The sequence below is a fragment of the Dermacentor andersoni genome, chromosome 11 (genome assembly GCF_023375885.2).
Source record: "Dermacentor andersoni chromosome 11, qqDerAnde1_hic_scaffold, whole genome shotgun sequence".
Taxonomy (NCBI): domain Eukaryota; kingdom Metazoa; phylum Arthropoda; class Arachnida; order Ixodida; family Ixodidae; genus Dermacentor; species Dermacentor andersoni.
Window position 1 is genome coordinate 27052976 of NC_092824.1, and position 11979 is coordinate 27064954.

The window sequence follows — 11979 nt, forward strand, 5'->3', positions numbered from 1 at the left end:
AAATATTTTCTAGGTTTTTTCTCAAAAATGAAACTGTGCCAAAAATTACGTGCCATAACCGTTTTCTGATTATGATGCACGACGTAGTGGAGGACTGCGGAAATTTGGACCGTGTGGGATTCTTTATTATGCACTTAAATCTAAGTACACTGGTGTTTTCGCATTTCACCGCCATCGAAATGCGGCCGCCGCGGCCAGCCATAGAAATGCGGCCGCCGTGGTCATGATTCGATCCCGCGACCTCGTGCTTATTAACCCGACATCCCAGGTTTCTCTATGCAGGCTTCCTTTTGCAAAACACGACTTGAGGCATTACGATCTAGATGGCAGAGTGGCATGCCAGAGGCAGTGTGGCAGTGCAGATGATAGGGTGGCAGGTTTGTTTCTAAGCGCAGTATAGAACTTTTCAGGTATGACTTATGGGCTCAAACGAATAATTAATCTAATTACATTACTCACCACAATTCAGAAAAACAATATACCCTGGTCTCATTCTTCTGAAGTGGACCACTCTATTTTTAATCTTTGGCTCCGGTTACGTGAATTAGTCCGTATATTCTGCGGAAACTTGTGGCACGTACGTGCTGCCCAAATTTGATGTAGACAAAGAATTAAAAAAATTACAAACATCAGAGACGACATGGAATATTATAGCTCACCTGATGATGAATCTCTCTGCTTTATACTTATGGACCGACACTATATATAAAGCATTGTGCAGGAGAAAGCTTTATTTCCTCATTTGGTGTATCACTGGTCCGTATTCGGTGCAATACATTAGCAATACATTAGAAAGCCTACTTGAGACCACACACTAGCGAATCGACAAGTGGAAACCAACAGAAAAACAAAAAAATTTTGCCTAAGAAAATTTCGATTTATTCTTATCTGAAATGTTCTTGTAGTTACATTTACGCATAATGGAAAGTTTCCACGTTTGCTTTTCTCGTAATCTAACGTGATAGCAAGTGCACAAATATGACAGTGTGAGGCAACCAAAAAATAACACTGCAGCATAGCTAATTTAATATTGGTTTTGCACGAAGTAAGCTTGACGTTAATCCAACCACGTTTCTGTAACATGTTCGAGGAAATGAAATCAAGGGTTTCCGGAAGCTGTGTAGCCCGTATAAAAGTGACAGTCACAAAATATCTGTGCATTTCAGTACTCTGCGCATAGCTGTGGTGTTATGTGGAGAAAGGGCGGTGTTGGTAGCTGGTGTCTGTTGTAGAGTCGTACATGTGTCAAAATATGTTGTTGGTTTAACCCAGCCACTGGCGTCCGTCTGTAGAGAGCTTTAGATTAGGGGACGCCACGGCGTTGGTATGGGAGAACTAGGGGCTGCGGAACGGCGCATGCGCATATCTATATGTAGGGGTCTGAGCTTGCGCACTGCCATAGTTCATAGTTCTTGCATACGCAAGCCGCTTGCATCCCCTAATCTAAAGCTCTCTAGTGACGTATGAGCACCGAAGTTATAATGGTCCGTTCTTTCGGAGGAAGACTGTTTGGAGAGATCAGATTTCTGGGTACTAGCCTGGGAGGCTCGCCAGCGAATTATAACACACATCTTCTGTATTAACAGCTGAATATAATTATTTACTTGTGCTGTGAAGTACAGTCGGTGTCATCCTTGTGTAGAGTGCGGGAACGGCAGCCTCCGGGGCGCTCAGGAGGCAGCTAGCGACGTCTAACGCTAGCTTCTGGGCCAGCAACGTCTAACGGTAGCTGCTCGGCACGTTTGGGCTCGGCAACTACCGTTTGACGTTGCTGGCTGGCTCCTGAGCACCCCGGAGGGCGCCGTACCCGCGTTCTACACAAGGATGATGCCGAGTGTACATAGTTAATTTACTGAAGCGAGGCTTCCTTTGGCTTTTCCTTCTACTTTCCCACTGGTGCTGCTGCTTTCTCGCACACCGCGTTCGGGGGAGCAGGAGGGGGGCTTTAAAGCATGTGTATACATAACCGGAGTGCAGCAGAAACGAAAGGCGGCTCTAGAAACTCGTTTGGATCTTGCCAATGCGTCGCATGTGAGCTCACTGGGCATCGCCAGCTTAGCATTTTGAGAGCTATAATTATCCGTGACGCCCTGCAAAAGCATTAGAGAATCTTCAGCGCATACCCCTGTATTAACCTGTAAGTCTAGAGGGAAGGTGAATTGAACAGTTTAAAGGGGGCATGGAATGGGTAGAGCCGATGGAGTCGCAACAGGAGTGGAATAACAGTCTTGCCACTCATCGCTCACGGTTCCAATACAAGGAGGGAGAGGAGGATACGGATAGGTGATCTGAAAATGCATGGGAACGCTACTACTACTGACATGACAGTCGTTGCGAGGGAACTCCATAAATTTAAGCCAAAGTTGCAGTACGGTACATTTTTCCTTTTTCTACAAACTAGACGCCACGCAAATTAGTCAAGCGGACAACTTACGCATGGCCTGCAGAACCAGAGCCGCATTTAAGCGCACCATATAGTCTAGGCGACAGTACGAAAGTGGTCGCGAGTGATCATCAACACTTATGTGCCTGCCGCGGTAGCTTTGCAGCTACGGCATTCGTCAAGGTCACGAGTTTGACCACGGCAGCCACATTTCCACCGGGATAAATAAAAAAGAAAAACGCCCTTGCGCTTAGATTTAGGGACAGATTAAGGAACAGCATGGCGTGAAAATTATTCCGGAGTTGACCACGTCGGCGTGCCTCATCCTCTGAATGGGTTCTGGCACGCAAAACCCCATAATTGAATAAAACCAAACGCATGCTTGAGAACGGCACAATAACAATGCGTAAACGTACCGTCACGTGGCTTTTTTCATATCTCGTGGGCTTTCTGATATCAGGATCACCCATAAAATTTGACAGAACCATCACTATTCATTCTAACAATATTGGCACAGACACCTGAGTACGAAGAAAAGAGTTCTTTTAAACTCGCAATGCCGTTCCACGTCACGGAAATAAAGGAACTTAATCGGATGGCGAATCCATGGAACTTCTCTTTGAGCTGAACGGCGCACATATAACGTTTTATTCTTGGGTTGTGGTCGATTATAAGCACTTCGCCGTAGGTAAGAATGTGAGTAGGTAGGCGGTAAAGGTACGTTCCTGTCCCGCGTCGTTTTAGTAATCGCACCTCTGCCATCGAGCACAGCAGCCATGTGCTCTAGCCATTAGACTACTGCTATTTTAATCAGACCGATGTCGCAAGACTACTCATCGCTGAAAAGCCATCAAGAGCTTTGAAACGTACGGTGCGTGCGTGACGTGCCAGTTTCTCGACTGCTTGCGTCTTGAAAGTATGGGGTGTTGGGGCGCTGTGAGATTGCACTATCTCCGGGATTGTCCCACATTCATGAACAATTTCATTTTGTAGCAGCTCACGTTTCGTACAAACTGCGACGTTGTACCGAGTTCATCATCGGTCGACTTTGGACAGATTATAACGTTTTATTGCCCGAGAACAAATGACCATCGTTTTGACGTACACCGCCTAATAAAAACAAATACACGCTCACAAAGAGGGATTCAGCTTTTATACTGAGCCCTTAATAAAGGTTGGTGCGTGCTGGCACCAGATGGGGTGGAACCTTCTTCTCAGGTCCCATATGCGTCCAGCACTTCTTGGCCCCTAGCCGCCAGCGCGAGCGAGGTCGGTAGGTCAGGGCTGGACAACAAGGTCTCCCATCGCTCGGGGGGGTCGGGGCTGGGGAGGGTGGGGGTAGGGGTTGGGGGGGTTCTTGAGCTTAGTGCACTCTGCAAGGATGTGTGCTAGAGTGCCTTCTGATCGTCTGCAAAACGGGCATGAAGTGTCATGCTCTATTTGCAACATCTTGTGCAAGAGCACGGGATGCGCTAGCGACCCCGCTTGCGTGCGTCGCACGATGGTTTGCTGCATTCGGCTGAGTTGCGGATGCGGATGGGGAAGCCTACATCTGCCGCTTCTGTACATTTGGGGGATTTATTTGTAACTTGTCTCGGGATGCGGTAGCTCCGGCTCGTCCTCGGCCCGGATTGACAGTTCTCGGGCATAGTGATCGGCGAGTGCGTTGCCTTCCATCTGCGAGTGAGCCGGCACCCACACGAGCTCAACGGCCCGTCCCAGCGATTTGCAATTGGTGAGGATCGCTAGGGCCGCGGGAGAGATGTTCCCCTTGCGGTAGCTTGCGCAGGCGGTCTGGGAGTCTGTGACCACGTTACTAACTCCCGGTTGTGCGAGTGCGAGGGCCACGGCCACTTCTTCTGCTTCGGCTGTATTCGTCATCCGTATCGACGCGCCTGTGACCAGTTAGTTTATCGATGGTGGTGACGACAGCCGTTGCTCTGGTTCCGTGCTTGGGAAGCGAGGCGTCCGCGTAGAGAACCTCGGGCTCCTCTTCCAGCTGTCGAGCCAGTGCCTTGGCCCCCGCAGAACGTCTCTCGTCGTTCCTCCCCGGCTGCATGTTCCGGGGGAGGCGCTAGGCCTTACTAATGTCTCTCCACGTTGTGGGGAGCGGCTCCATTGGCGGTTGCTGTTCAATTTGCCATCCTATCTTTCGTAGGACGGCCCGACCATGCTCTGCCCGGCTCAGCCTTACTCTCTGGTGGGATAGGTGTGCTTCCACCAGCCCTTCCACCGTGTTGTGGGCACCCATTTCCAGCAGCTTCTGCGTTGACGAGTAGACTGGGATGCCCATGGCGAGTTTGACTGCTTTCCTTATCGTCGCGTTCAGCGTCTCGCAGTTTCCCTTCGCAAGCTGGAGGTACGGGGTAGAGTACGTTGCGCGTGACACGACGAATGCCTGCACCAGGCGCAGTGCGTCTTCTTCATTGATTCCTCTGTTCCGGTTCGTGGCTCTCCGGATCATGCTCAGGACATGCACTGGTGAGGTCTTGATTTTGTTGACGGCTGTGTGCGCCTTGCCGTCGCTGCGCAACAGCAGGCCCAGTATCCGGATCTGCTGCGTTGGCTTAATCTCTGCCGTCGATGGTGCTAATTATGTCCGGCGGCGGCTCTTTCTTTGGTCTTCCTGGCTGTACCATGAGCAGCTGCGATATCTTTGGACCGCTGCTCAAGACGCAGGTCGTGGCATACTCGTGAACGGTCGTTGCCGCTCTCTGCAGGACTTCCTACGCCCAGGCATCGGACCCCGCGTGGTTCGCCCACACCGTTATATCGTCGGCATAGAACACGCTGTATATGATTGTAAAACGCTAACACTTAGTGAAGATTACGTCATAATACGCGTTTCTCTCGGCAAATTCTGTTGAGTACCTCTGCAGAACTCAATAATCGGCGGGTGTAAATTCGGGTCAAGAGGCTGTAGAAAGGATGTAGACCCTACGTTCGTATTCAACATCACCGTCTGGCGGCCTTCGTCACATACTCAACTACTCGATTTACGCAAACACGTAAGGTTTCGCGGAACGCCTAGTAATGCCGGGTTGCCAGGTACAGGCCACCCGCTAATACTAGGGGTAGCCTGTACCAGGCCACATGGTAAAAGAGAGCGGTAAAACATTGGCACAAGTGACCGATAACCAGAGCAGGGAAATTGAGGCACGCGGCGCCCTTGTTCCAGTGCACACTGGTATCTTAACTGCCGCGTGATTCATGTTTCAAGAAGGGGGTCTGGCACTCTCCTTTACGACGGAATCGGGAACAGCGTCGTGTCCCACAATTTATCTTCTCGGATCATCGGTCACTTGTACTGATCTTTTTAAACTGCAGCTGTAGATCCGAAATGCTTCGCGTGCCCTGGCTTCGCGCAGTACGCCGTATTTCCATATGTTTTGTGCAACTAAACCAGGCTTTACAAGTCTGCAGGCTACCCTGTAACGCGTCCTTGACATAACCACGCGTCCGAAGCTAAGCCGAATTTTGGAAAGGAAAAATTCTCCTGCACCCCCATATAGCACAAATGTACGACGAAACCCCACGTGAATTTCTCAGAATGAAAGCTTTACAGTAAAAGAAAAATTCATTTTTTCGAGCAATCCACATGAACCCGAATTTTTAGATCCATAAGCCTTTATGTACTTACCGAACGAGAAGACCGTCCGTGCGTCCATTAAGACGCCAGCTTTCAAGATAGCGCCCGCAGCAGCGAGCAAATTGACCTTCGTGCTGCCTCGCGCTTCAAAGCCAAAGAAGCGGTGACAACATAAAGCCGCGCGGAGCTCTCAGCAAACGCCGCACTCAGCCACTTTCGCAGATCGCTTTCAAGATATTGGTCCGCGTGTCTCTATTGAACAATAAGTGAGCAGCGATAACACAGCACGCGAAGCTATCAGAAGTCGGCGCTATTTGTCGGCATCGCATATCGCATTTAAGGCATAGTCGGTGCGGCGCTGCCGCCAGCCGGGTATGTTCGAATTCCATTCTTAACTGTTCGACGCGGATGGATAAGGCGATAAAGAGCGATGAAGATTATAGTGATCGGAATATAAGTTCATGTCGCGTCGCCATCTTCATTACTTTGCTTGCGTCGTGAATGCTACTTGTGGCGAAGCCCACACTAGTTCGCGTCGTCGTAGTGCCGTATTTCGCACTCGCCGGATAAGTTTCATAACAACGATAACGACACTGGGCTGCGTGGAGATGAGCAAGTGCTACAGTGCTAACGCATACTTTGATAATTCCCAGGGGCGTTTCTGCCCAACTTTTTTTTTCGAGGCGTATGCAGATGTTCTCTTTCCTGAATCGTTCACTACTTTCGGTATTAACTGATTTTTCTTAGCGAAATGTTGCTCGAGCAATTTGAAAGGTAAATGAGGAGAGCTTGCGTTAATTTCACCTCTGCATAAAAGAGAGCGATTGATCTTCCGAAAAGCTTCCGCATTAGGTGAGAATGAGTAGCCAATACCAGTACAATTAATGAAGATAGAACCATGCAGACTCGCCGTCATGAACATTTTTAATAGCAGCAAGCTAGTATGTAGCAGTTGGTCCGTGCATACATGATATATTTTGTTGTATCAGATGTAGCAGCGACGTCTCATGACGAGTAGCTTATCCCAGAGCCATTTCACTATCAAAGCGCGAAAAGAAGCGAGGGAACAAACATCACGCATTCCAAGATCAACCAAGCGCCGATTTAGGCATAAATTGCCGAGGAATCAAACAATGAATAACTTTGAAAACATCTTTGTTCTCTTTGTCTATACTCCGTTGTGGTTTCGCGCTTTTATGGCCAGAACATTGAGGATCACTTCATACGGCACCAGTGCTGTCAGTGTTTCTTCTTTCTTCCTGCGCGTTCATATCACGGAATGCTGCAGCCTCGTCACTAGTCTCACAGTGGGGGAATTGGCACCTCTGCTTTCAGGGCATACAGACAAGACCGAAGACGGAAGCAGCGGTTCCACACTACAGGCCTACTGCAGCAGCAGTGGTGGTGGCGGTGATAACACACAGGCCAGCACAAGCCTCGCAGGCATGGAGGAAGCATCGGACGTATTGCGAAACGAAGCTAGGTGAGACAAACTTTCGCAACACTTCCTTTTCATAGAGCAACTCACTGAGGCGACAGTGAATTGTCTGTATGGCTAAGTGGCGCTTGCACTGACGAACTTCTGCGAGGGATGGAAGTTCTGACCATTCAAATGCCAAATGTCAGCTGCGGTTCACACTATATGGCACTGGCATAAACTGGAAGCTTTAGCTCAGGATCTACTACCTAGGTACATGGGGCAGGATAAACCAGTTTCCTCTGCAACACCCTACACCAACATAGGTGACGTTCGCTGCATTTAAAGAATATGCTGGTTCTGTAATTGGAGCAATTGCATTTTTGCCTTATGTCATATACTCAAGAATAAAGTGAGAAACTCAAGGATCACAATTAAATATTTGAACTCTGCAGTAAAAGTAATGCAACTATGTTATCAGTTGCACCAAATAAGACATGTAAAGTGCACAATACATGCGCATAGCACAGCCCTCTGAAATATGCTATTTCATGAGTAGGTACTTTGGAAATTCTTGTTCGCGTTGTAGGAATTTCACGGAAACTGCAAATGGATGTAAAACAAAGTTGTCCACTGAGGATTCTCCGTGAGATGCAGCTAATAGAACTTCGGTTGTTATATTTTTGGGGAAGTTGAATCTGTAAATTTTAAGCATCTGATCTTTTCAAACTTAGCGATTTCAGAAGTTTGTCATGAAAAAAAAAAACAAGTGAAAATTATAATTGACATGGTTGCCGAAATTGAAGTGTTTCAAATAAATAAAATAACTTGATTACAACCCACGCGGAAGATCAACAAAGAATTCTGTTCTTAGACCTACACGGATTTTCCGAAAACATCACTGCCGCTCTCATGGCCTGTTAATCAATTTCCCTGGTATTTATTTAATTTTTTTTTACCTAGCCACAATTGATTACGTATTCTGGTCCCGATACCGGCCAATCTGGCATGATTAGAAACGACGTACATGATAACACCCCACGAGTTGAAGCACACCATAAGATTGCATGACTCATGCTAACCGCAGTAACATGAATAGATATAGGTAAACAAATAAACAGCACATTACCGCAACAATAGCGAACGATATTCATCTAGTGCTTAGCTCAGATATTTTGAAAGAGCAACAGACAAGAGAGAAGACATGCACTATGCGCCGGCATCCTTGCTCTGCCAACCCGGTCTTATTTTTCTGTATCTATCAAACTGTACAAAAGATGTCGTACCAAACTTCATTACCTTCCTAAGAAAAAGGCTGTCGGCCATGGGCAGAAAGTATAGGGGAATTCAGGTTATTTATATTACATCAACGTAGATTGCAATACACGCTGTAGTGCATACTTGCACAAGGAGATCAAAAAGCAAACAAAGAGGAACTTCTTCGGCAGCACAATTCATACATATTGTGTGAACACACTGAAGTAATTTACCTATTTTTACTCGCCGCGTGTGGGAGGATAGGCGATCTGCGCCTCGGCTGTTTAATGCTTTCGGTGGGAACGGTTTATTGTTCGAATACGAGTCGAATGTCAAATGCCTTGATACAACGGCTGCAGAAAGGTTTGAAGTTTGTTTTCTTCTTATTCGATATGTAGTTATTAAGCTGTGACATGTGACGTCGGACTTGCGCGAAGACCTTAGCACGAAGACCTTAAAGGGAAGCGCGAAGTGCGAAGACATTAAAGGGGGTCGTTGCAATCGCTCCTACCCGTAAGAAGCGGGTCTAGCCCAGAGAAAAAATATATGATCATAAGGTATGGCTCATTCCCCGTAGGCAGGCAAAGTTGTAATGGCTGAATATAAATGCAGAAACGAAACGAAAGAAAGATAAAACGAAAGAATGAATGAAAAAGAGAACGAGCGATAGAACGAAGAAAACAAGAACAAAGACAGAGAGAATGAAAGAACCTTTACGCATTGTTTTAGGTTAAAGCACGTGTCGTAGCAGTGATCGACCTACGGCTTGATATGTTTGCTTCACAGCGTGGCTCGTTATGTATCGGAAAAAGTCTGACCCCTCAGATTGCATAGCGTAATTTCAATACCACGTGTGCAGCAAGCTTTCCAATTTCACGTGTTACATAAGTGTAACATGCCGAACGTTTTACTGTTCTTAATACGCAAGGCTTCCTAAAAACGCGGACGTATTTTAGCTGATGCAAAACAATCTTTATCAATACTGAATGTCTCACTTCCGAGGGCACATTTCAGGACTTTTGCCTGAATACTACTTGTGAGCGTTTTGAAGACTCAGCAGCAACTTATTTGCCACTCAGGTTCAGCAAGTCACCTTGACAATAACCTACGATTTCGTTTGTCAAACTCTCAATTGCCAAAAGTGTTTTTGTCCTCCCGTAATAAGAGTCGGCATATTGAGCTCCTTTGTCCGTCTTCTTGCAGGAATCCCACTGGAACCGGAGGAAGGGAACCGCAAGAGTTGTGTGGTGTCTGTGGAAATGTTTGGAGCAGACGGCATGCGTTACACAGACACGCCAACGAACACACCCGTGACACAGCCCATATTTGCAAAGCATGTGATCAATCATCTTTGAAGAATTCGAAGTTTGTGGGACGTTGCCCCAAGAATACCGGCAAAAACCGCAAATGCGACACCTGTGGTGAACTGTTCCACCTGGCTGATCATCTATCTGAACATTACCGACCGCGCACAGACGAGAGACCCTACAGATGCGAGGTATGTGACAAATTCTTTCGGCGTCCTGACCTAGATGTTCATAAACGCATGCATACAGATGAGAGACCCTACAAATGCCATATATGTGGTAAATTATTCCCGTAGTATACGTCCATCTAGACGTTCATAAGCGAACGCGCGCAGGCGAGAAACCCTACACTTGTTAATGATGTCGTAACTGATTCGTGCGGATGACAGATCTCCGTAAACGCCATAACACTGACAGACGACAAACCCGACACCTGCCATAAATCTAGTAAACCATTGAAGCACAGACATAATCTCAAGCGTCATCTCAACTCATGTTGTGGAGACGGAACTTTCGTTTGCCAAATATGTAATGTATCCGTTATTGGCAACTTAGGTCTGAGTCATCACCGCCAAAGCATGCACGGGGATAAAACAGTGAGTGATATGGTTTCGCAGAGGAAGAAACCCTTCATGGATATCTGTGCCAGACTAATACGTGCTACTTATGTGAAGGAGGATGAAAAACTTTATTGATTATTCAAAGGTGAAGAGGGGAATAAGTGAAAGGGTCGCTTGGGAGGGAAGCGGCTGGGTGGGTCCCTCTTCAATGACACCAGTGACCCTGGCTACTCCCTCCGCCTGCTCCAAGAGGCGCCTCTCGGCCCCCAGCCCCAGCCGGGCAAGGAGGATCTCCCACGGTTCCCTACTGTAGGTAAGCATCTCAGGCGAGCTTGCTTCCTGTGGTCTTTTTGTGCATTCCCACGTCACATATGGTAGTGACGGCCATGCACCGCACCATGGACAAGTGCCGGCACGTAGGGTGGAATTCAAGTGGTGTGCTCTTCCCAAGTTGGTGATAGGTGTGTGTTTGTATTCTTCTGTATGCGCGGGCTTCTTGTACCCCCCGTTGCCGATGCGGGGGTGGAAGGCACTCTCTCATGCGACGTTGGTGTTCGAGGATGTCTCGAGCTGTAAGTGGACGATCTTGGAAAGGACTGTGGTTCCATGCTCGGTTTGTGAGTTATCGAGCTAGGGAGCGTGCCCTCTCATTGCCTGGGATGCCCTCGTGTCCTGGACACCATATGATTGCATGTTCTTCTTGGAGTGCGTCGCCTAAGATTCTCAGCGTGATTCTTGGCGATCTGCTTTGCCTGTACATTCTGCATGCTGCTTGAGAGTCGGAGCTAATCAGTGCAGAGTGCCTGGCGCTATCGCTGTGTTTGACTGCTATCGCGACTGCTGAAGCTTCGGCAGTGGCTATACATGTTGTGTTTATTGAGGCCGTTATCTCGGCTGTTTTCCGCTGCGTGTTGCGAATCGCTATATTTGACGTGTCCTCTAGCAGTCCGAGTGGCGTCCATGTATTGCACGTTTTGATTATTCCCAAAGCTTTTGTGTTGCTTGGCTCGGGCTTGTCTTCGCCCTTTGTGGTATTCGGGATTCATGTTGTTTGGTATCGGTGAGGCTTGTATTTGTTTCCTGATGTGGCTTGGTATCTGGTGGATTTGGTCACTGTATTACGGTGATTTTCGCGAGTAGCTTAGTTCGGTCAGTCGTTGTTGTCCGGATTTTGTGACACACAGGCGCTCTGTTTGATTTATAAGAACCACTGCCTTGAGCTCTTCAAAGGTGTTGTAAACTCTTGTGTCGTGTAGGGGTTCATTTCCGGTGCTCACCGGTAATCTTAGCGCTACCTTGTACGCGTGCCACATGATCTGGGCGACCATCTTGATTTCTGTGCGACTTAAGTTTAGGGTAGAGCGTATGTTATCCGGCTGATGACAAAATCTTGAACGAGTCGTATCGTTTCGCTTTCGTACAGGCCCCTCCCTTCGTTTGTGATTTTCCCTAACAGCCTTGCTATT

The 11979-nt window shown here is 47.7% G+C and overlaps 1 long non-coding RNA gene across 1 annotated transcript; it reads left to right on the forward strand.

Moving 5' to 3' along the window:
- The first annotated feature begins 7312 nt into the window (after positions 1 to 7312).
- LOC129381569 (uncharacterized) lies at positions 7313 to 11028 on the forward strand. Its single transcript, XR_008609740.2, has 3 exons — positions 7313 to 7455; positions 9850 to 10144; positions 10732 to 11028. It is a non-coding gene; the product is annotated as an uncharacterized lncRNA (long non-coding RNA).
- Positions 11029 to 11979: the final 951 nt, after the last annotated feature.